General features: G+C 44.3%; 1 protein-coding gene across 1 annotated transcript in view; it reads right to left on the reverse strand.

Annotated features, from left to right (window-relative positions):
- TMEM132D (transmembrane protein 132D) overlaps positions 1-25,180 on the reverse strand; it is a 322,790-nt gene that overhangs the window by 208,788 nt on the left and 88,822 nt on the right. The window lies entirely within an intron of this gene.

The raw sequence follows: 25,180 nt of genomic DNA on the forward strand, positions 1-25,180 counted from the left end.
TACCGCAATAATGTCCGGTGCCCTTTTTTTTTTAATTGGCGCCTTGTGTTGTTACCATGACCCCCCCCCCTTATTTTTCCTTCTGTATCCTTCTCTGGAAAACTAAAATTGAAAATAAAGAAAAACTTATTTACCCTAAAAGCAATATTTGGTATGGTGTGGGTGGTATTAAAAGCAATATTTGGTGTGACCACCCTTTGCCTTCTAAACAAAATCAATTCAACATCATGGAAAACAGCTTGTGACAGCTTACCTGAATGACAAGTAATGGACTAAAATTATCACTTTCTTTGCTTAAACAGTGTTGGTGCAATATCTCGACACCCAGGCATTTAGCAACATGAAAAAAAGTAGATGCCCTGTGTGATTCCTCTAAGGAGCGATCACATTCACCGTTTTGACATACTGCATGTGTTTCAAATATGGACGCACCCTGTTGGTGGAAAGAACGTTTACAAAGTGATCAACTTTCACTTTATTCACTCAGTTGTTGTGATTGTTGAAATGCCTTGATTGTTGATGGCTCTCTAGTTTTCAAAAATATATTGTTTGATGGGGGTAAATTCAATTGGCCAGCTTCAAAGATGTCCTAAATAGGACATAGGTGCAGGAGGAACAGATGTCAAAGTCTCAAATTGAGACTAATCAAGAGATGTTGCTGAACACATATTATGGTGTTGTTTCTTAATAACCCTTTAAATTCTCAGTAAATGTATACCTCAATTGCACACTAAGTGAAAAAAATGTTACAAAGATTGGTGGTAAAATGGCTGCATGAAAAGTGTCAAAATGCCCCAAGTTGAATATCCTAGTTGTCAGGAACCACTTTTTCGCTGCCCGAACCATGGCTTTTTTTTATACCTGTGGCGTTTAAATCTGCTACCACTAGTGGCCACCCTCTGCCCTCTGGAGCACTCAGAACTCAGGTGTGCCTTGTTACCTGGGTTGAGCCCTAGCCAATACATCCAGCTGGGCCTTGTTACCTGGGATTACCCTGCCTTTATGAACCTGCCCTGCCCTTCAGTCAGGGCCTTTGTATTGAAGTCTATGGACCTTCCTGCTGTGGCTCTGCACCTGTACTGTTCCTGTTTCCCTGCTCTGTGTCCTTCCAAGTGGACTCCCTGCTCTGTGTCTTTCCAAGTGGACTCCCTGCTTTGTGTCCTTCCAAGTGGACTCCCTGCTTTGTGTCCTTCCAAGTGGACTCCCTGCTTTGTGTCCTTCCAAGCGGGCTGTGTAACTTTCGTACCCTTCCAAGGGGGCTGTGTGCCTTTTGTACCCTTCCAAGCGGGCTCCCTGCCAAAAGACTTATTACCGGTATTTTATTTTGCTATATGTTTCTTGCTTAGACTGTATTACCCTTATTTGCTGGTCCTGTTATATACATAAAATACACTGCATTACCTGGATTTCTGCTTGTGGTGTCTTTGTTTGCATAATCATGCACTGTGGGTTACAGACTGAACCCCAAGTATCCCCTGCGCATGGGCTCCTACCCGACCTGATCACCCGAGTCCTGACACTAGTTCGGAAAAATGTGTACATGTGTGTGTGGGGGGGATTCAGGAATTTATTACAAATATTGGTGTTACAATGTCACTTTTGATAACTGAATAAAATGTGAAAAAAAATATTTTGAAGTAGCAATACACCAGTACTTAGTCTTCATTAGCTTTTGTAGATGAGCAAAATATTTTTTTCAAAAAGTCAGAAAAGGTATTTTTTCAATATTTTCCAGTAAAGTATTTTATGGTAAATTAGATTATATGACCAAATAATGATATCTAAAGAAAGCCTTTATTGTTCTAAAAAACAAAACAAATTATTTTTGTGGGTACAGTAAATGTGAAAAAATAAAATTGAAGATAAACTTTTTAAAAACAGTCCTGTCACAGTCCTGTCACAAAGCAGTTAAGGAACAGTTAAGGCTGTGTCAGATGCTTCTCTTTCTTCGTGTAAGAGTCAGTTCGAGGGCTACTTATTCTTCTTTATGCGGAAGATAGTTTGGGTTTGTTCTCATGCTGCAGAAAAAATTGAAGCCAATCAGATGCCTCCCTGATGGGATTTCATGATGGATAAGTATCTGCCCGCACTGTTCAGAATTGAGAAAACCATTAATTCTGGCCTTAAGTAGATGAAGTGCAGCACTTTGATCTATTGTCATTAATTCTGACCAAATCCTCAACAAGTTGCTGTGCTCCATCATGCCATGGTGTTTAACTTTTGACATTAAATGGCCAAAAGTCCACACAGCCACAGCATATGTATTATGATTATTATTAGTATTATACAGCAGTACCTAATGTGCATTGTGAAGCACAGGTAGTCATATGTAACCACCAGAACGTGACTGTGGCCAGTGCTGGAGTGGCTTAATGAAATTGACCTGTGCACTTTAACATCAGGAGCTGATAAATAACAGGCGCCCAGCTACACACTGCAAAAATATGACCATTTTTCCAACCATAAGATAGCTGTGTTCGCAATTGCAGCCACTGTAATAAATAAATAAATAAAGGCCTTGAAGAACCACTGTTTTTCCAACATTCCTGGTGTACAGGATGTCAGCTACAATTTTACTCCAACATTTACGATGAGTGATTTCCATCTACTTATGCACTGGAAGTATTGATGTGCAATTATATAAGTTTGTTTGTGACACAGTTCATTTAATTACCAGAAAGGAAATGTTCTAATCATCATGCTAAGGGCATTTGAAAAAAAAAAATGAAACTCATTCACTTAAACAAGACAATTAGCTTTTGTGATATCTATAGTTTTGGAAGGAAAACAGATGGGATTCAAAAATCAGATGGCTTGCAGTACCTAATTCCCCATTAGACAGACTAAACAAGATATTTGGACATACAATGGTAGCACTTTCTAGTCTTTGTATTATATATTTAAAAGAACAATACATATGAAAAATAGACCCCTGGTAAAAGTGCATCTGTCAAGCACCTTTTATTTTTTCACTGTGACTGTCCCCCAAATACCTGTTGTTTGTCTCTCTTTCCTACCTTTCATTTAAAAACAGTAAGTAAAAAATACACAGACTAAACAATGCAGCTATCATGAAGATTACTATAAAAAGTTAAAATATTGTAATGTTCAACAGCATGACACCTTTCTCCAAAAGAGACTTGTACCCCTGTTGTCATATCAAATGTGGATATTAATACAATATAAAACCCTTGTTTTCACAAGAAAATTCTGTAAAGGTTTTTAGAGAGGCTGGTTTGATGGTTGATTAACAGCTTTTAGGCAGATAGGACTACCAGGAGATCAGCCTCCCTGGTGTGCCACTGATCAGTGAGTTGATTGGGTGAACCAAAAATCTTCCTCTTTATCACCCATTTAAACATATCCATATGAGGTAAAGCTCCAGGGTACAACATCAGAGGATACACGACCCAAGAAAAAGGACCTCCTCAACAAGACCCAAGTTATTCTTAGAGCAGTGATTCACTTAAATTCAGTGCCTACTATCACCTTCGACCTAAGCACTTCTCCATTGTTATTGTTGCTGTTCATTGACTTCCTACTAGACAGTAACCATTAGACTTGTGCAAATGGACCAAAAATGATTCAGGCTTTTTATATTGAATGTCTCCTTACCTTCTCCGTCGACTGCTTCTATGTCCCTGTAGACTTGCTGTGCAGCTCCACTTCTTCTCTTGCATCTTTCTGTTCTTCTACCTTTTCTTTGTCCAGTGCTGAAAAAAGTCGTCTTAGTTTGCTTCTCTGTGAACAACTGGACGTGGCTTCCCAGTGACTTTTGCAAAAGGGTGAAGCCTCCAGGTATACGCTCTCTGTCAATTGGTGTAATGAAGGAGAGGCTGAGAGTCTGTCCCCATTTTTTTTATTCTTTTTAGTATAAAACAGGAGTGTCCAAGTTTTTTTCTGCAGTGGGCCACTTCATCAGAAATGTATGTGTGCGTGGGCCGCAGTCATTTTTCACTGAGAGAAAATATGGCTTTTTACCTTTATAATGCATATTAATACAGGATTAATTTGGCGATAATGAAAGCAGTGGACAAAGTTTTTTTTAATCAACTTTTATATGTCATTCTATCAATACTAAATTACTTAAACAGTAAAACAAAGTCAGTCCACAAACCATTTAAAACAAGTTTACAAAATAAAACTGCACAAGGCTGGAGCACACTATGGGTAAAAGTTGGATTTAAGCTGGCTGACGCACACTGGAGGAAGGGTCGGAATAAGAGCATCATGGGCCTGGTGCTGAGGATTTTGGTGGCAATTTTATGAAAATAAATAAAATAGACAGAATCATGCTGGTCTGCCTGGAAGCCCAGGCAGACCAGCAACAGCAAAAACGAGCCTCCATAAGCCCTTTGACTCCTGTAGGCATGGAAGCCTACAGCAGTCATCAAAGAGACTCCCCCCTGCAATGGCTGGTCTATAGAGTGTGGAGACCAGCCCCAACCCTCCCCTGCTGCCTGATCGCTTCATGTATGACACATTCGTGGCATTGCGGGGGTTAACATTTGTCCCCACAAGCTTGTGGGACTAAATATCAGTCAATGCTGTGCTCCAATGGAACATCAGCATTGAAAGAGTTAAAAAAAAAAATAAAAAATAAAAAATAAAAAAAAACACAGCACTGACCTGAAAGTCCAGGGTGCTTCCAGGTCAAATGCTGTGAGTTTAGTAAGTGGGCTGATGATGATCAGATCACTCCTGACCAACTGTTAGTTTTAAAAAAATCCTGGCTCCTAACTTTTTTAGCTGGCGCCTAGATTCACAACAAATTTGTCAAGCCCTGGGATAAAATATGGCACAACAGAGACATTACCAATAACTGGATGTTCCTCCGATATCGATGAAAAGACGAGGCCTACTGCAACATTAAAGGAACTGCAGGAATTTCTGGCAAGTACTGGCTGTGTGCTACATGTGACAACAATCTCCTATATTCTTCATATGAATGGGCTATGGGGTAGGGGTGCAAGATGTTGCTTGGTGAAATTGAAGGGCCCTGGGCAATTTTTGCCCCTGTATCAATACGAATCAACATAAGATAGAACAAAAAGTTGGGCATTAGTTCTAAAAATGTAGGAGCCATAGTTTATCCATGATTATGATAAATAACACATAATCATGAATAAAAAAAATATATATATATTTTGCCAAAATCTATAACATTTCCATTTTTTTTTCCCTTTATCATGGAGCCTTAATGAAATTTTGAATGACTCTTGAAGGGGTAGAACTTGGAAGCACACAACACCACATAATAATTTATGTGTTTAGGACAAGGCTATATGCAATCAGCATTCCTTGTTTTAAACTGGGACACGAGTCTGTTTAAAAATCTCATTATGATTTATCACACTTCAAACATAAGAGGCTTGTTTTCTCTTTGTAAGTCTTTATGTTCCTCAGAGTCTCTTTCCCACAAGACTACTTACTAGCATTGTGATGTGGCCAACAGGACATCCAAAATTTAAAGACTCCAGTTTCAAAGCAACACAGAAAACATCTTAATAAGAAGCAATATTAACGAGACTGAATCACAAGAGGAAGCCAGATAAATATTACCAGAGTATAGTTAAAAAGCTCAAATAATTTGAGAAACATTAAATCCCTTTCTACAGATTGATTGTTTATTTATCATGGGCATGCAACTCCGAGCATATTGAGAGAGAAGTTTTGAAGAGACAAAAATAATTTTTATATTGTGCTTCTACAATGACAAGATAAATGTTATTAGTAACGAGATGAACATGCAAGATCACCTATGTCACGTTTAACACATGGGCTTTTGAATGCCATATCATGGCTTATGCAAGCTAGACCTAGGGAGGCAGGTCTGGGGTGTACATCACCTTATCGGACAAACCATCTTCCTGGTATGTCACTGCTCAATGGGCTAGTTACAAGGACAGTCTCTGATCTTCCAAACTGCCTCTCGCTTACATTCCAGGAAGGCTGCACACTGCAGGTGCCCTAGCGGCTACCTGGTGGAGGAACAGGATGATAAGTCAATGACCCTTTGGTGAATCATACAATATGGTCACAATGCTTCCCCAACCCAATACAGGGAGGGCAATAACAGTTTTTATAAGTGCCAACATACCCGTTCTACCTCTAAATCCCCAAGTAGGGAATGAGAAAGGTTTATGACATGAGGTAGGAGATCAGGAAGGTGAAGGAAATTAGGAAAGTTAATGAAGAAAATGTAAAGAAAAATTAATGTTTTGCTATGGTAATTGTCATTTGTTGGGTTCACCAAAATACCCTAGAATCTTCGCCAGAGTTTTTCCCTAGTGGGGAAAGCGGCTAGTTTTGGCATAATGTCTGATCTACTCCATGACATCAAGGATTAAATAGTTTTTACTAGACATGTACACATGGGCAACAAATTGATTCAGACACATTTTTTGGTTCATTTTTGGCACATTTATTTTTGGGCAATGAATTTCTTTCCCTGTCCTTTCGGTTTGGCTGAAAATTTTGGGCCATTTTTGATTTAGGAATGAAATTTGTTGCCCAGTGCCCACATGTACTCTCCCAGAGTCTCTCTCATTCTTTTGCACTCTCTCGCTCATGTTTTTCTAAAAGGTTACTTACCTACTCTGCTGACGACTACCGCATTTTCTATTTTCTTCCTCCTTTTCCGTGTTCACGTGAGGGCATAATGACGCCACTTAATGACAGCACTTGCGGTGACGTCCTCTACCCCAGAGAGGATGTCACCGAAGCGCTCCTATATTGCCCTCAGTTGGTGCTTTCAGTGACACCCTCTTCCCGGATTGGAGAATCGGGGAGAGGAGGTCACAGCAAGTGCCTCATTTTGGCTGAAGTTCCTGCTGAGTTATGCCTGGCCTCGTTTTCGGGCTTTGTACGTTGAATTAATTTTGGTAAATTTGGTAAACTTGCATTTAATGTCAATGGGAGCTCAGTTTTAAACCTTCTCATGAAGTAATCACCACTTATTATTTCAATGGTCTTGGCAGTAGGTAGGTTATGCAAACAAATAAGTCACACAAAATGATCTTGCATCCACAAAGCTAACTAAATAGTAATGCAAACACTCTGCTGTAATACAGCAAGCATAAGAAATAAATTTGACTTCAATGTATGAATTAAGTTTATTGAAAGCCAGAAATATACAAACAAATCCATTTGTAATTGTAAATCCATCAAACAAGTATCTAAGAAATGTGGGACTTAGCTGTTATAGGCTACACAGGTCAATTTATTCAGAGCACTCTGCCCCATAAAAGTATTTTTTTAAATTGTACATATTTTTTGTATGTATAAAAATATTTTGTTGTTTCTTGTTAATTTTTCCACAGGTAAAAACATAATGATCCCGGGGTTGCATATTGGTTTCACTGCAACGCCCATAAAAACCCATGCTCAGACATTCTGCTTCTTATACTAAAAACTCATACAAAAGAAGAACAATGCCTCCTTTTTGGAATGAGTAAGGGTCACAGCATTTATTTATTTATCAGCAACCTACTGTGACACGCCTTATTTATAACAAACAATGTAAACTTGCCCGACATTTTGCGTATTACCAAATCAACTATTAATTAACTCTGTGTTCGCTTAAAATAAACTAATACCAGTCCCACTTGAGTGACACCATCCAGGTTGTTGGCATGTACCGCCTTTTCCCACAAGCCATAAACTGCACCAGCAGGTGGGGTCACTACTACCACCAAGCTTCCCCTTGAGACCCACACCGTACACATTAACCAACATGGTCCCATAGCTGAGATGGGCACCCCGCAACTTGAACAAAACCACACCAGCAGGCTAAAACTCTCTAAAACAAGGGAAAGGGAGGGGGTCTCTCGCAGAAAAGAGGAAGGCAAACTAATGCTTCAATGTATATATATATATATATATTATATATAGTATCTCACAAAAGTAAGTACACCCCTCACATTTTTGTAAATATTTTATATCTTTGCTACAATGTAAAGTAGTGAGTGAACAGCCTGTAAATTGGTTTTCCCATCAAAATAACTCAACAGCTATTAATGTCTAAACATTTGCAAAAAAAGTGAGTACACCCCTAAGTGGAAATGTCCAAATTGGGCCCAATTAGCCATTTTCGCTCCCCGATGTCATGTGACTCATTGTCAGGATTCCACCCTGCTAGCCCGGACCATGTATGATTACTTTTGCCGTTATGTCCGGCTGCTACCACTAGTGGCCACCCTCTCCATCTCTCTGCAGTGCTCAGGATCAGATTACCAGGTCAGCTGGGTCTGATCACCTGAGTGGGACCTGCCTTCATTAACCTGCCCTGCCCTGTAGTCTGGGCCTTTGCATTGTAGTGCATGGACCGCTCTGCTTTGGCCTTGTACCTATACCCGTGTCCTGTACCGTGAGCTACCTGCCTGTACCGTGAGCTACCTGCCTGTACCGTGAGCTACCTGCCTGTACCGTGAGCTACCTGCCTGTACCGTGAGCTACCTGCCTGTACCGTGAGCTACCTGCCTGTACCCGTCAGCCCTGCCAGTGGGCTTCCTGCCGTCAGCCCTGCCAGTGGGCTTCCTGCCGTCAGCCCACCCAGTGGGCCTCCGTACCAGTCAGCCCTGCCAGTGGGCTTCCTGCCGTCAGCCCACCCAGTGGGCTTCCTGCCGTCAGCCCACCCAGTGGGCCTCCGTACCAGTCAGCCCTGCCAGTGGGCTTCCTGCCGTCAGCCCACCCAGTGGGCCTCCATACCAGTCAGCCCTGCCAGTGGGCATCCTGCCTAGAGACTACTGCCTTTTCTTGCTGGTGATACCTTTCCTCGTATTCTGTTGTGCCGTGTGTTATTTCGCCTGTCCGTACCACATCACATACCGTCATGCATCGTGGGGTGCAAACAGAACCCCTTGTATCCCCTGCTACTGGGCTCCTACCTGACCTGCTTACCAGGGTCCTGACAGAATGCAAAGGCCAATACAGGGAGTCCGCGGGGATACCTGCAGTACTGGAATTGCTGGCGGAATGTCTTCTCCAGATATGTATAACCGTACGGACTGTTTTAAAACCCGACCATGGTGATACCAAGACAGAGACCAAAAGCAAGAAGGCTCCTAAGAAGAGCTACAAGCGTGAGCCACTCACCAAAGAGGAGAAACAAAGAAGGCAAGTAGATAACCTATGCTATTATTGTGGAGAGACTGGTCATAGGATTTCATATTGTCCATTGAAACCAGCCAAACCGTCTGCTACCCACATCGAGAAACCCCATGCCCAGGAACCTGCATATGACGCCAGCAATGTCACAAAGCAGGAGCATTCCCTGTCGCGATCACTAACAGGTAATGCAGGGGTTAACCAGTCCTCAGCACCTGAGAATCCTACGCCCTCCATCGTAATGTCAGATGATCTCCAGACCTTGTCTGACGCCCCCGAGTGGTCGGATATGGACAGTATGTCATCTGAGGCAGAGGTATCAGACACATCAATGGATATGAACCCCCCGGCTGTTTGTGCGGTCAGGAACACCACTCCTACCACTCACAGAAGTAGGAACGGGAGACTCCAAACCGCAAGACACTCCCTTGGGGCTCCTGGTTATGTCCTAGCAACCAATGGGACAATCGTGCACAGAAAGGAGCTGGAAGCTTATGAGCAACATCTGCGTGATCAAACGGCGGGTAGGCGTTCCTCCATTCCTGTCTCCACCCAGTCCAGTCCTGGTATTGGTCAACACCACTCAGAGGGATACAGTGTACAGGGGGTATTCCTATCCCCTGGCGAATGCTTGCCTTGTCCGACTTCTGTCCTTACCGCGACGTTCGCATCTGTGCCACCAGTGGCTAAGGTCCGGAACACCCAGGCCAGCACACCTGAGGCGCTGCCACCAGACCGTGTAGTGGCTTCCAATGGAACTGTCATACGCCGTGAAGATCAGCAAGTGTTTGAGGAAGCGCTACGTGCCAGAACTCGGTTGTCCCGCCGCAGACGGTGACACTACTGCCATACACAGTCCTACGAGCACCCAGAGGTTGCTCCTTGCGGTGGGCATCTGTCAGGATTCCACCCTGCTAGCCCGGACCATGTATGATTACTTTTGCCGTTATGTCCGGCTGCTACCACTAGTGGCCACCCTCTCCATCTCTCTGCAGTGCTCAGGATCAGATTACCAGGTCAGCTGGGTCTGATCACCTGAGTGGGACCTGCCTTCATTAACCTGCCCTGCCCTGTAGTCTGGGCCTTTGCATTGTAGTGCATGGACCGCTCTGCTTTGGCCTTGTACCTATACCCGTGTCCTGTACCGTGAGCTACCTGCCTGTACCGTGAGCTACCTGCCTGTACCGTGAGCTACCTGCCTGTACCGTGAGCTTCCTGCCGTCAGCCCTGCCAGTGGGCTTCCTGCCGTCAGCCCTGCCAGTGGGCTTCCTGCCGTCAGCCCACCCAGTGGGCCTCCGTACCAGTCAGCCCTGCCAGTGGGCTTCCTGCCGTCAGCCCACCCAGTGGGCCTCCGTACCAGTCAGCCCTGCCAGTGGGCTTCCTGCCGTCAGCCCACCCAGTGGGCCTCCATACCAGTCAGCCCTGCCAGTGGGCATCCTGCCTAGAGACTACTGCCTTTTCTTGCTGGTGATACCTTTCCTCGTATCCTGTTGTGCCGTGTGTTATTTCGCCTGTCCGTACCACATCACATACCGTCATGCATCGTGGGGTGCAAACAGAACCCCTTGTATCCCCTGCTACTGGGCTCCTACCTGACCTGCTTACCAGGGTCCTGACACTCATTAATATTACAAGGTCTCAAGTATGAATGGGGAGCAGGTGTGTTAAATTTGGTGTTATTGCTCTCACACTCTCTCATACTGGTCACTGGAAGTTCAACATGGCACCTCATGGCAAATAACTCTCTGAGGATCTGAAAAAAGAATTGTAGCTCTACATAAAGATGGCCTAGGTTATAAGAAGATTGACAACACCCTGAAACTGAGCTGCAGCACAGTGGGCAAGACCATAAAGCGGTTTCACAGGACAGGTTGGTTCCACTCAGAACAGGCCTCGCCATGGTCGACCAAAGAAGTTGAGTGCACATGTTCAGTGTCATATCGAGAGGTTGTCTTTGGGAAATAGATGTATGAGTGCTGCCAGCATTGCTGCAGAGGTTGAATAGGTGGGGGGTCAGCCTGTCAGCGATCAGACCATACGCCGCACACTGCATCAAATTGGTCTGCCTGGCTGTCGTCCCAGAAGGAAGCCTTTTCTAAAGATGATGCACAAGAAAGTCTGCAGTTTGCTGAAGACAAGCAGACTGAGGACATGGGTTACTGGAAGCATGTCCTGTGGTCCGATGAGACCGAGATAAACATATTTAGTTCAGATGGTGTCAAGCGTGTGTGGCGGCAACCAGGTGAGGAGTACAAAGACAAGTGTGTCTTGCCTACAGTCAAGCATGGTGGTGGGAGTGTCATGGTCTGGGCCTGCATGAGTGTTGCCGGCACTGGGGAGCTAACGTTCATCAAGGGAACTGGTTCTGTGAAGCTCTGGTAAACTCCATGCCCAAGAGGGTTAATGGTGTGCTGGAAAATAATGGTGGCCACACAAAATATTGACACTTTGGGCCCAATTTGGACATTTCTACTTACCTGTGCCCCTTTAATAATCTGCCTGTGCCACTTCTGCCCCTACACACTCACTCATTCATTCATTTACCCATTCTCTCTCTCGCACCCACTTACCTCTCTTGAAGATTTTACTGGGGGGGGGGAACTCTTTTCCCACCCAGGGGGGAGCAGAAACCTGGACGGGAAAACAGTTTCCTTGCGGTAAGCTGCGGGCCAGCATTTGGCGGGCGTTGGCTACCAGGCACCCGTGACGGTCATTCTAGTGCAGCTAAGACAGGGAGTCCAATTCTGCCTTTTCACGTACGTTTGTAAATGCATGGTCTCGGTTTTTCTAAGGGCAGTCACACTGTCTCAGGTAGCTGCCTTACTTTCTTGCTTTTGGAAGCAAGGGGGTGCTATAAGTGGGAGATCCCCTGATCATCATTGCCAGCCCAGTGAAGTACAAAATCAGTGGATGTTTCTACTGTTGCACAAACATAAGGGGAGTGGGTGGTCACATCTCCCACTCCGCCCACTTCTGGGACGACCATGCCCTTCCCCACCTCAAAACAGGTGTTGTGATTTGGACAAATGTTGGGGGTATAGGTTCTTGCATTAGCTCTATTATACAGCCTTAAACTCACATTAAAATAAATGATCCTTCACAATCAGAAGAAGATAGAAGTGGTAACCGTAGAGGTTTAGGAAAATTATTTACCTATCCACTGAACAAGCCATTTTCACAATTCTTATATCAATACTAGGAAATTTGTTTTCCAAGATAAACACATCTTTTTTTCCTGTAATAAAAATGGATAAAAAGGGCAATGTGTTTGCATCATGGTTTGTGGGAATAGTAAAAATCTTTTATTTGGCAATGATTGCTTGGGAAAGGCCATTATTCAAAAGTGTATAAAATGTTTCCAAGAATAACTCTAAGATGTCCCATTTTCAGACATTTGATATAATGACGAAGTTATTGACATAATGATGTGGTTATTGACAAGGTGAATTTGAGATAATGACAAAGTTATTGACAAGGTGAAAAAAAATGAACGACAATCATGTCAGGCTATTTTGTCTACAGAGATCTTTATTCAATACAGTATGTATCAAGTGTCTGCAATTTTTTTTTTAAGATTATTAACTGATTATCATAGTTTCTTCTGTTCCAAAAAATGAAATGAATCCTATTTGATGAGTTTTCAGCCATCCGGAATAATGCAAAGCAGAACCTTTGAAGACTTCCAGCATGGCTTCTAAATGTGGCGATAATGTTGGGACAAATGCATATGTGCATCTAGGAGAGATTACTTTGAAGGTTACAGCACATAACAAAGAAATAACGTCTTAGCACTTTTCAAATGTTCCTATAGCTTATTTGGACAATTAATTATATACATTTTCATTAGTTTTCTGCTGGTTGCTTTCCTTTATATACAGATAAAAATGTGTTCCAATCAGGCCTATATTAATCAGAATATAATGGAGTGTAGCAACCTCACTAAAATAGTAATTGCTGCCTTCTGGGTACGGTGCCTCAGGCCGTCAATTAGACAAACAAATAAAGTAAAAATCCCCCCCAAAAAGGCTAAAGAAATATTCTTACAGTGAAAGAGATCACGTACAAATTACCACTTTATTCTGAAATAATTCCCAGGATTAATATATATTTTTTAACCTCCATCTTTGTGTTATTTGGGATTTATAGATATATAAATATAAAAACTGATCTCCCCTTACCAAAATGTTGACAGATTTATCAATAAATGATCAAGAAGCTGACAGCAGATATTAATTGTAGAAAGGTAAATATCATGTTATAGATTAATAAGCAACCCACTATTTATTGCTGAAGAAAATATAACCATTATTATTATTTTATTGATTTGGTTGCATGAGTGTTCCAATTTAGTTTTTTATTACAGATAAAAAACATTACAGATTGTGAAGAGCCTGCGTTTTTATTATGCCATAGGCATTTTATACAATTACAATTCTACTGCCGTTAAAGTCTTCTTATTTAATGGGAAAGTGATTTCAGCAGATATTAAAACAGAATTTCATCTTTATAATGTCGGTTTTAGAAACGCCCTGTAGTACTTTTGAGAAATATTACGGACAGTTAAATTGCAGCAATTTATAAATCGTAAGGGCCTTTTATATCAAAACCCCATGCCATGAAATGTTGGAGCAAGGGCTGGGCTGTCTTTAAAACTGATGAGGATCAGGCAACCGTGAGTTTGTGAGTCCTTCCTAAAAGTGCTATTTAGTTTCAAGTTGTAAGAAAAAAAATTCTAACATATCCCTAGATTACAGAATGTATTTCAAATCATATTTAAGCATACCCACAGCACAGATGAAATACAATCTGCTTTGTATTTAACCTATATTTCATCCCACAAAAAGAACCTGAAAGAGGACCACAAAACACCTAATCTATTAATAACTTATTTGTAGTGATGAAGAGGGCATAGTTCCCACAGGTGCCTGCCCATTCTCTAATTCAATAAGCACACTTATGAAGCCCATGGAGCAGCGCAGCTTAGGCGGAGTGGGCCTTGACAGAGCTAGGTGGTGTGCAAAAAGGAATGATTTAATTTAATTGGTTCAGAGTTGTTATGGGTGGGGTTATTAGTAAGGTATATAAGTGGCAACCATTTTGTAAACGGTCACTTAACTGCTTTTCTAAATCCTGGTTGTCCCACCCTCCCTCCCTTTAAGGTGGGTTGTGGGGGGTGACTACCCCGTTTTGTCACAGCGGCGGGGATAGTTGGGGATTATTGCCTAATACGGTGTTTTGTTATGTTTTTGGTTAATAATTTGACTTGGTTCAAGTTATTGGTGTAGGTTTCGAGCTGGCCTGTTGCTCAGAACCTGGGGTGGTGTAGGGGTGTCTCGGTATGCCCCTGCATTGGTGGTTTGGTTAAATTGGTGGTGTAGGGGTGTCTCGGTATGCCCCTGCATTGGTGGTTTGGTTAAATCGGTGGTGTAGGGGTGTCTCGGTATGCCCTACATAGTTATAATTTGGTTAAACGGTCTGGTGGGGGTGTCTCGGTACATCCCTATTGTGGTCAATATGTTAATATGTTAATGTGGAGGCACCTGGTATGTGTTGGTGCCATTGTTATATGGTTAACTTATTGGTTATGTGAGGTCATTGTCAGTGTTAATAAGATGTAAACTGTTAATTATGTTAACCGGGGTGGATGGGTTGACAATGACCTCTAAATATTGTATATATGTTAATAAAGCTGTGGACAAAATATTTTGCACCCAAATAAAGTGTCTGAGTCATTATTTGGGTATGGGGTACGGTCTTCCTGTGCACAAACTCAACTATGCGCTTGTCAAGCCAACTTGTGAGCATGCATGATCACCACAAATTTAACAAACAAAAAAAAACAAACAGCAAGCGTCAAATTGCTGGCTGTTGGTTACTCCCTGCAAGTAGATGCTCACACTACAGTATGTTGTTGTGAGCTCTCATCCTAGTGTGCCACCAGCTTCTGAAGGACTTGGTTTCATATTGGACCATTAATACCATTGAAGAACATGCTGTACAATGTGACTACATGAGAAAAAAACAAAGCAGAAAGAAAAAGAGAAAGGACTGGGGAACAATGACATGACAATGACACCCTGGCTGAGACTTGAAAAGAATGATTCCCGCCTTTCCCCCCCAATGGGGTAAAGTAGAACTTCCTTACATTACATCTTACACAATGACTTCTTGTTCTAACATTGCTCCTCCTTTCAAATACGCTTGCCTGCTGTACTCTTTAAGCATTCCGCCTCTCTTTTCTTTTCTGATAATCTCCATCTTGCAAACCACTTATCATTGTAGCTTATCTCTGAACTCTCAAAATGTCATATCCTTCTGGAGGCGGGGTCTCAAGAATTGTACACTATACTGTAGGTGAGGCCTGACCAGAGATCTGTAAAGTGGCAGAACCCCCCCCCCCTGCTGCTACTAATGCCTTTCACTAGCCAGCACCCTGCTTGCTTTTTTCTGACACTTTATTGCATTGTCTGCTTGCCTTTAAGTTATCAGAAATTATTACTAGACTTGGGCACCAGGGGGCTCTTCGTGTTCGTCTTCGTGCTCGTCTTCGGGGAAAAAAAAATCTTCGTATTCCGCGAATATTCGCCCGTTCCTGTCTTCTCTTCGGGCGAATATTCGCGGACATTCTTCGTGCTCGTTTAATCTTCGTTTTCCTCCTGGTTGCCTAGCAGGGGTTAATACGGGGTTAATAACACATCACAGCAGCAGCAGCTGCCGTGAAGGTACGTGTGTGCAGCTCTATTGGTCGTTTCGGCAGGGGGCTGGTCTGGCATCAACGAGTGAATTGCAGAACTGCAGAATGCACTTCATTCGTTGATGGCAGGCGAGCCCCCTGCCGAAACGACCAATAGAGTTGCACACACATACCGAGGTGTACTGTCCATAGATGTTTAATAAAAGAATAGGGAATATTTTACATTTTTAAATTGATTTTGGACCACTTTACATGCCTAACATTTGCTACCTATTTACAATGGCATACTTTGCAACAACCCAATTTACTTATTGGACAGGACTGGAAAATAGCAGGACTGTCCACCAAAATCTTGGGTGTGTTGGCAGGTATGCTGATGGAAAAATGTTGGACAAGAACTAAAAAATAGCTTAGGGTTAATGTACGGTTATGTTTAAGATTAGTAGCAGTGCACTGGTTTGGTTAAAGATGGATTATGTCTAAATAATAATAATTTAATTTTAATGGTTTTTTTTTTAAAAAAAATAGGGGTTTATTTAAATGTATTTTAAAGTTAGATTTATTATTTAGTACTTGATTATATTTATTAAATGTTTATAGTAGCGTTACCTACCGAGCTATAACTACCTATGTGTATTTGCATTTTGCATACCTAGTTTAGCTAAATTAGATGGGACAGGACTGGAAAAAAGCAGGACTGTCCCTGAAAAAGTTGGGTCTGTTGGCAGGTATGTGGATGGAAAAATGTTATAGGGTGAAGTGTGAGTTATAGTGTTAATGTAATGCTATTAGTGAGTGAAGGCCAGGGCAAATAACAAGGAAAAGGTCCTTGTGTTTTGTGCATTGTAAGTGTGTGTGTATGTGTGTTATGTGTGATGTCACTGTGTGTTATATGTGTTATATGTGTTATTGTGTGTGTTATGTTTGGTTGGTTGTGTATCAGAAGGAAAATAATGAAATGGAAAAGGAAATGGGAAAGGCAAATGAGTGGGCAATTGGCGACCCGCTCACCTGTTTCACCCCAGGGCAAAGCACCCAAACACTGTCAGTCTTAGACGTTTGGCAGCAGACTTCCAGAGCTCAGACACAAGGCCCTAGCGTAAGCTGGCCACTCCGGCGGAGGTAGCAGGCGTTGCCACACCGCAAACAGAGGCAGCCAGGGGGGAGAAACTGCCCTTACCATTAGGGACATTTTGGGCATGACTCTAGCCAGGAAGCGAACTGGCAGAGAAGAGATGCTGGCACCACCACCAGCAGCAGCATTGAAAAGGCGAATGAGTGGGCAATTGGCGACCCACTCACCTGTTTCACCCCAGGGCAAAGCACCCAAACACTGTCAGTCTTAGACGTTTGGCAGCAGACTTCCAGAGCTCAGACACAAGGCCCTAGCGTAAGCTGGCCACTCCGGCGGAGGTAGCAGGCGTTGCCACACCGCAGACAGAGGCAGCCAGGGGGGAGAAACTGCCCTTACAATTAGGGACATTTTGGGCATGACTCTAGCCAGGAAGCGAACTGGCAGAGAAGAGATGCTGGCACCACCACCACCACCACCACCACCAGCAGCATTGAAAAATTGGAAAGGCGAATGAGAGGGCAATTGGCGACCCGCTCACCTGTTTCACCCCAGGGCAAAGCACCCAAACACTGTCAGTCTTAGACGTTTGGCAGCAGACTTCCAGAGCTCAGACACAAGGCCCTAGCGTAAGCTGGCCACTCCGGCGGAGGTAGCAGGCGTTGCCACACCGCAGACAGAGGCAGCCAGGGGGGAGAAACTGCCCTTACAATTAGGGACATTTGAGGCATGACACTAGCCAGGAAGCGAACTGGCAGAGAAGAGATGCTGGCACCACCACCAGCAGCAGCATTGAAAAGGCGAATGAGTGGGCAATTGGCGACCCACTCACCTGTTTCACCCCAGGGCAAAGCACCCAAACACTGTCAGTCTTAGACGTTTGGCAGCAGACTTCCAGAGCTCAGACACAAGGCCCTAGCGTAAGCTGGCCACTCCGGCGGAGGTAGCAGGCGTTGCCACACCGCAAACAGAGGCAGCCAGGGGGGAGAAACTGCCCTTACCATTAGGGACATTTTGGGCATGACTCTAGCCAGGAAGCGAACTGGCAGAGAAGAGATGCTGGCACCACCACCAGCAGCAGCATTGAAAAGGCGAATGAGTGGGCAATTGGCGACCCACTCACCTGTTTCACCCCAGGGCAAAGCACCCAAACACTGTCAGTCTTAGACGTTTGGCAGCAGACTTCCAGAGCTCAGACACAAGGCCCTAGCGTAAGCTGGCCACTCCGGCGGAGGTAGCAGGCGTTGCCACACCGCAGACAGAGGCAGCCAGGGGGGAGAAACTGCCCTTACAATTAGGGACATTTTGGGCATGACTCTAGCCAGGAAGCGAACTGGCAGAGAAGAGATGCTGGCACCACCACCACCACCACCACCACCACCAGCAGCATTGAAAAATTGGAAAGGCGAATGAGAGGGCAATTGGCGACCCGCTCACCTGTTTCACCCCAGGGCAAAGCACCCAAACACTGTCAGTCTTAGACGTTTGGCAGCAGACTTCCAGAGCTCAGACACAAGGCCCTAGCGTAAGCTGGCCACTCCGGCGGAGGTAGCAGGCGTTGCCACACCGCAGACAGAGGCAGCCAGGGAGGAGAAACTGCCCTTACAATTAGGGACATTTTGGGCATGACTCTAGCCAGGAAGCGAACTGGCAGAGAAGAGATGCTGGCACCACCACCACCACCACCACCACCAGCAGCATTGAAAAATTGGAAAGGCGAATGAGAGGGCAATTGGCGACCCGCTCACCTGTTTCACCCCAGGGCAAAGCACCCAAACACTGTCAGTCTTAGACGTTTGGCAGCAGACTTCCAGAGCTCAGACACAAGGCCCTAGCGTAAGCTGGCCACTCCGGCGGAGGTAGCAGGCGTTGCCACACCGCAAACAGACGCAGCCAGAGGGGAGAAACTGCCCTTACCACTAGGGACATTTTGGGCATGACTCTAGCCAGGAAGCGAACTGGCAGAGAAGAGATGCTGGCACCACCACCACCACCAGCAGCAGCATTGAAAAATGGGAAAGGCGAATGAGTGGGCAATTGGCGACCCACTCACCTGTTTCACCCCAGGGCAAAGCACCCAAACACTGTCAGTCTTAAACGTTTGGCAGCAGACTTCCAGAGCTCAGACACAAGGCCCTAGCGTAAGCTGGCCACTCCGGCGGAGGTAGCAGGCGTTGCCACACCGCAGACAGAGGCAGCCAGGGGGGAGAAACTGCCCTTACCATTAGGGACATTTGATTCATGACACTAGCCAGGAAGCGAACTGGCATCGAAGAGACACTGGCACCACCACCAGCAGCAGCAGCAGCAGAATTGGGAAAGGCGAATGAGTGGGCAATTGGCGACCCACTCACCTGTTTCACCCCAGAGCAAAGCATCCAAACACTGTCAGTCCTTGGCGTTTGGGAGCGGACTTCCAGAGCTCAGACACAAGGCCCTAGCGTAAGCTGGCTACATTGGCGGAGGTAGCAGGCGTTGCCACACCGCAGCAAGTGCAACCAGGGGGGAGAAACTGCCCTTACCATAAGGGACATTTGAGGCATGACACTAGCCAGGAAGCGAACTGGCAGAGAAGAGACACTGGCACCACCACCAGCAGCAGCAGCAGCAGCATTGGAAAAGGCGAATAAGTGGGCAATTGACGACCCGCTCACCTGTTTCACCCCAGGGCAAAGCATCCAAAAACTGTCAGTCCTTGGCGTTTGGGAGCGGACTTCCAGAACTCAGACACAAGGCCCTAGCGTAAGCTGGCTACACCGGCGGAGGTAGCAGGCGTTGCCACACCGCAACAAGTGCAACCAGGGGGGAGAAACTACCCTTACCATCAGGGACATTCGAGGCATGACACTAGCCAGGAAGCGAACTGGCATTGAAGAGAGACACTGGCACCACCACCAGCAGCAGCAGAATTGGGAAAGGCGAATGAGTGGGCAATTGACGACCCGCTCACCTGTTTCACCCCAGGGCAAAGCATCCAAGCACTGTCAGTCCTTGGCGTTTGGGAGCAGACCTACAGAACTCAGACACAAGGCCCTAGCATAAGCTAGCTACACCGGCGGAGGTAGCAGGCGTTGCCACACCGCAGCAAGTGCAACCAGGGGGGAGAAACTACCCTTTCCATTAGGGACATCTGAGGCATGATTTCAGCCAGGAAGCGAACTGGCAAAAGATACTGGCACCACCACCAGCAGCAGCGTTGGAAACGGAAAAAGGTGAATGAGTGGGCAATTGACGACCCACTCACCTGTTTCACCCCAGGGCAAAGCATCCAAAGACTGTCAGTCCTAGGCGTTTGGGAGCGGACTTACAGAGCTCAGACACTAGGCCCTAGCGTAAATTGGCTACACCAGCGGAGGTAGCAGGCATTGCCACACCGCAGCAAGTGCAACCAGGGGGAGAAACTACCTTAAACATTAGAGAGAAAAAATTTAACTTTCCAAGCTAAGAGCTGGGTAACCCAATTTGGGCAGATTGAATTTAAGAAAGGCAATCTGCTCCATCAGATGAGGTGCCATGCGTGAGCGCTGTGGACTCAGTATGTTTCCAGTCATAGAAAACACGCGCTCACTTTGAACAGTGGTTGGCGGACATGATAGAAGCTGCTGCGCAACCCATGAGAGTGCAGGCCACACACTCTTCTTTTCATCCCAGTAGCTAAGAGGATCAACATTAGGAGCAGAAGGAACTTCACAGAGGTAAAGTTTGACCATTTCAGCAGCACTACTCTCCTTTCTGCTGCTAGCTCTGTCAGATGGTCCAACTATACTGCCAAGTGCCTCTTCCCAAAACGCAGCTGCTCCACTCAGCTGTGTTGTGCTGCTTGTGGCACTGCTGCTGATGCTGCTGCTAGGGGTAGCAGACCACATCATCTCTTCCTCCTCCTGCACCTCACCCTCCTCGGACAGCATTCCCATTTTACGCTGCCAGTCACGCACCTTGTTGACCAATTGCTCCCGGTAGCTACTGAGAACATTGAATTTCAAAGCTAGCTTTCCCTTAATTCTTGGATCACAAAGGCACGCTAGCATCATTTCGGGACTCTCTTCCATTCGCTTGCGAAGGTGTACTTTTAGCAGATCCTTCAGCTTCCTGACTATGGCTGCTACGTCAGGATGTAGAGTGCCACCTTGAACAGCCTCACGGTTTCCAAGGAACACATCCATCTTGCTGCCTAGATGGGAGAACACTGGGATTACCTGGGCCAGACTGGCAGTGTTTGAGCTTAAATTTTCTGTGGCATCCCTGAATGGTTTAAGGACTGCCACTAGCTGGGCGATCACTGTCCAATCCTCCCTATTCAATGGAGAGGTAATCCCAATATTGTGCTCTGAGGCAAGATTATGGATTGCCCTCTGCTGCTCCAAAATCCTCTCTAGCATGTCTAACGTGGAGTTCCACCGTGTACTGACATCCTGACGTAGGCAGTGTACGGGAAGACCTGACCTCTCTTGCTCTTCCCTCAAAAGTTGGCTAGCCTTAACACTATGGTGAAAGTGCCCAGCGATCTTTCTGCAGCGGGACAGAACTACTGCTGCCACATTAGTTCCTTCTGACATTGCTGCCTTCACTACAAGATGGATGATGTGGGCTGCACAGCGCACACCAACAATATGACCATCTCGCAGCGCTTTCACCATATTGGCACCTCCGTCAGTTACCACAAAACCAACTTCAACATTGGTGCCCGCCTCTGCTCCCACCCAAAGGCTAAACATTTTCCTAATCGCATGCAGAATATTTTGGGAAGTGTGCTTTTCATCCATCACTTCTGCATGGAGAAGGAATGATCGGTAGCCTGCTGCAGCAACTTCCTTAGACACACCGGGCTGCCACCAGTGTGCTGTCAAAGAAAGAAAGGCATGCTGGGCGCTAGGTGCACTCCACAAATCTGTAGTGAAATGAACACACTGACCAGCAGCCTTGGAAAGCTCCTCTTTCACTGCTGCAACACAGGACCGATACAGCGAGGGGACAATGTTCCTGCTGAAAGTGGAACGTGACGGAACTGTGTATTGTGGAGCCACAGCCGCCATCAATTGTTTGAAAGGCTCCCCTTCAATCATGGAGAAGGATGCCCCTCCAACAGCAATGAACTGACCAATAAGTCGCGTTACTTTATTGGCCTGCTGTTTGGGCATCGTTCTCTTGGAGTGGAATGCCCCAAATTCTTCCAGGGTGGGCTGGGCATGCAGTGCTCCAACCTGCCTTGGTCTCTGGCTGCCAGCACTAGTTGCTGCTGCTGCTGCTGCTGCTATTGGCTCAGAAGAAGAAGCTGTTGGGGTTTTTCCACGGCCACCAGCTATGCTGCCTGCACTAAGTTTTACCTCTGCATCTTTCCCCAATAGCACAGCGTTGTGTTGAGTGCTGAGGTGATGCTTCATGCTAGCACTGGTAAAATGGCCAGACACTTTCCCTCTGCTTATTAGCTTCCCACAATGTTTGCACTTTCCATAGCGCCCTTCTTCAACATTTTCAAAGTGCTCCCAAATTGGGGCGCGCATAGCCTTGGAGTGTGCCTTGGGTGCTGCTCTTACTGCTCGGGGTGGATGAACAGAGGCAGAACTAGTGGTGGTGGGACTGGTGGTAACAGTACTGGCCATAGTGGGACTGCTAATTGCTTTAGATTTGCTAGGTTTTGCTGCTGCTGCTGGTGGTGGTGATGGTGATGATCGTAGCGGAGAAGGTGGAGGCTCAGGGGAAAATTGTGCACTAGTCATTTGGACACTGCTCCCTGAGGAATCTGATTCCTGACCACTCATCTCCTCTACTTCCTCTGGCTCATAGTCTAGCTCTTCATTAGCCAGATCGAATGGAATTCCTGCTAGGCTGGAGCTAAGACTGATATCGTCGTGAGACTCGTGACTAGTAGTAGTGCGAGCAGGAAGAATAGACTCTGCACTTGGCCTCTCAGTCTCAGGCTCCTCTGCTACCTCGCTAGGTGGAGTTCCACTATGTGTAGCCCTCTCTCTAACTGTCTTTACAAAAATTTTGTAAGGACTTGGTGGCTTGCTAGAGGTACTAGGAGGACATGGCGTGGCGGTACCAGTGGGAACAGTAGGCGCAGCACTAGTGGTGGTAGAGGCGGGGGTGGTGGTGGTGGTGGTTTTCCCTACAAAGGAATGAGATCGCTTTGGTTTGGGACCCCTCTGAGTCTTGCTGCTAATTTGGCTCTGCTTGGTACCTTGCATGCTGCTGGTGGATGGGGAAGATGCTGCTTGGGGCAAAAGGCACTTCTTTTTAGTCACTGGGCTGGTACTACTTGTGCTACCCTTTAACTTTGAACGTGCTTCTGGTGCTTTAGGCTTTCCGTAAAAAACCATAGAGCTTGTGGGCCTAGCCGCACTACTACTGCCTGCTTTTGGTGCCTTTCCTTTACTTGATGATCCTTCAAGCAATGCTTCCCCAAATGATAAGCGAGAGCTTGGCCTACTTGGCCGACTAGACTGACGCAAAGGCTGCATCTTAGAGCTGGTGGTGGTGCTGGTGGTGGTGCTGGTGGTGGTGGTGGTGGTGGTAGATGGAGCTTGTCCCTCCTTAGTCCCAAAAGGAGGATCCATTTCAAATTTTGTGTTGTGTGTGTAGTGTAGTGTAGTGTAGTGTAGTGTAGTGTTTAAAAAACTATAAAAAAAAAATAAAAAAATAAAAATAAAAAAAAGGAAAAACGAATTAAAGACAAAAAAATTAGAGGAAGTTCTCTTCAGTGCTACTGCTTAAAAAGTAAAACTATGCACTACTGCACTGTGCTGTGTGCAATCTGCCAAAATCCTAAAGTTATTGAAATTATTAACTCAAGATTAACTATTTAATAACTAGCAGTATTTTATTTTTAATTTGAATTTACACGGGCCTAAGAGCTTAGCCTACCACTATGCTAGCCTAAAGCTATATTTCCTTACTATAAGTCTACCTCTAGGCAGACGCTCTCAAACCCACTAAGCTAAAGTGAGGTTAAATCAGATTCAGTATATGATTTATTAATTAATATTAAGTTATATAATATTAATAGATTAGAACTAATTTACTTATATATTATGTATTATAGATAGAAGAATATAGATTATGAATTAGAATTTAGAATTAGAATTACTTATATTATAGATTATGAATTAGAATATTATTATTTATAATATATTATAGATTAAGATTAAAGAAGATTAGAATTATTTTAGTACTACAGCTAGTAGCTTGAAGCTTTGCTTAGTACAGCTCGTCACAGTCAATTTTTCTTGAAAAGAATTAGAAATAAAATAAAATGTCACAGCAAAACAGTTATCTTCACTGCTTGCTGCACTCACTAGCCCAACAAGTTCACTTCACTGATGGACTGAGGTGAGCAAAACACTAAGGGTACTTTTAATAAAATTGAAATAAAATGTAAAATAAATGAGAAAATCTTTGCAAAACAGTTAACGTCACTGCTTGCTGATCAAAAAAAAACACAGCACTTATGCGGCTGCACTCACTAGCCCAACAAGTTCACTTCACTGATGGACTGAGGTGAGCAAAACAAATGAAATAAAATGAAAGATTAATTAAGAAAAATTGACTTGGTCTCTTACTGTTGCTAAAACAAAGCACAAACTATAGAGCTGCAGCACCAGTACTAATAAGATTAGCTGAACTATACGCTAGTAGTAATTAATTAATATTATTACTTTTATTTATAGCTAATTTAATTAACTATTAAGATAAGAAAGAATTAGAGAATTATTGATATTACTGATTTTAGATTAGACACTAGTAGATGTTCTGAATGTCTACAGTACACTCTACACTAGTATACTATTACTAACTATAACTGACAAATATATATATAATTTTATAATGAATTCAATTATTAATTATATTAATTAATATTACTGATTTTAAATTAGACACTAGTAGATGAATGTCTACAGTACACTCTACACTAGTATACTATAGTATATATATATATATATATGACTGACAAATATATATATATATATATAATATTATAATGAACTATTAAATTATAGATTCTATTAAATTGTAATTTATAAATTCTATTTAATTTATTTAAGCAGGACAGGCAATAGGCACTAGTGCCAGCCCAGGGCAAGGGCACCCCAGTGCCACTGAGGCACTGGGTGCACTGTCAACTCAACAGCACTTACACTAAAGTTGATGACAAATTAATTTTAAAAAAATTAAATTAATCAAATTATTATTATTAAATATATTAATTAAGTAGCACTGAAGTGAGGATGAAGTACACAGTGAGAAATGGCAGGCTAAGGCTTACCAGTCTCACACAGAACAGAACAATCTCTCTCTGTAACGCTCGG

This window comes from Sceloporus occidentalis, unplaced genomic scaffold (genome assembly GCF_023333645.1).
Source record: "Sceloporus occidentalis isolate IW3139 unplaced genomic scaffold, rSceOcc1.0.p SCAF_48, whole genome shotgun sequence".
Lineage (NCBI taxonomy): Eukaryota > Metazoa > Chordata > Lepidosauria > Squamata > Phrynosomatidae > Sceloporus > Sceloporus occidentalis.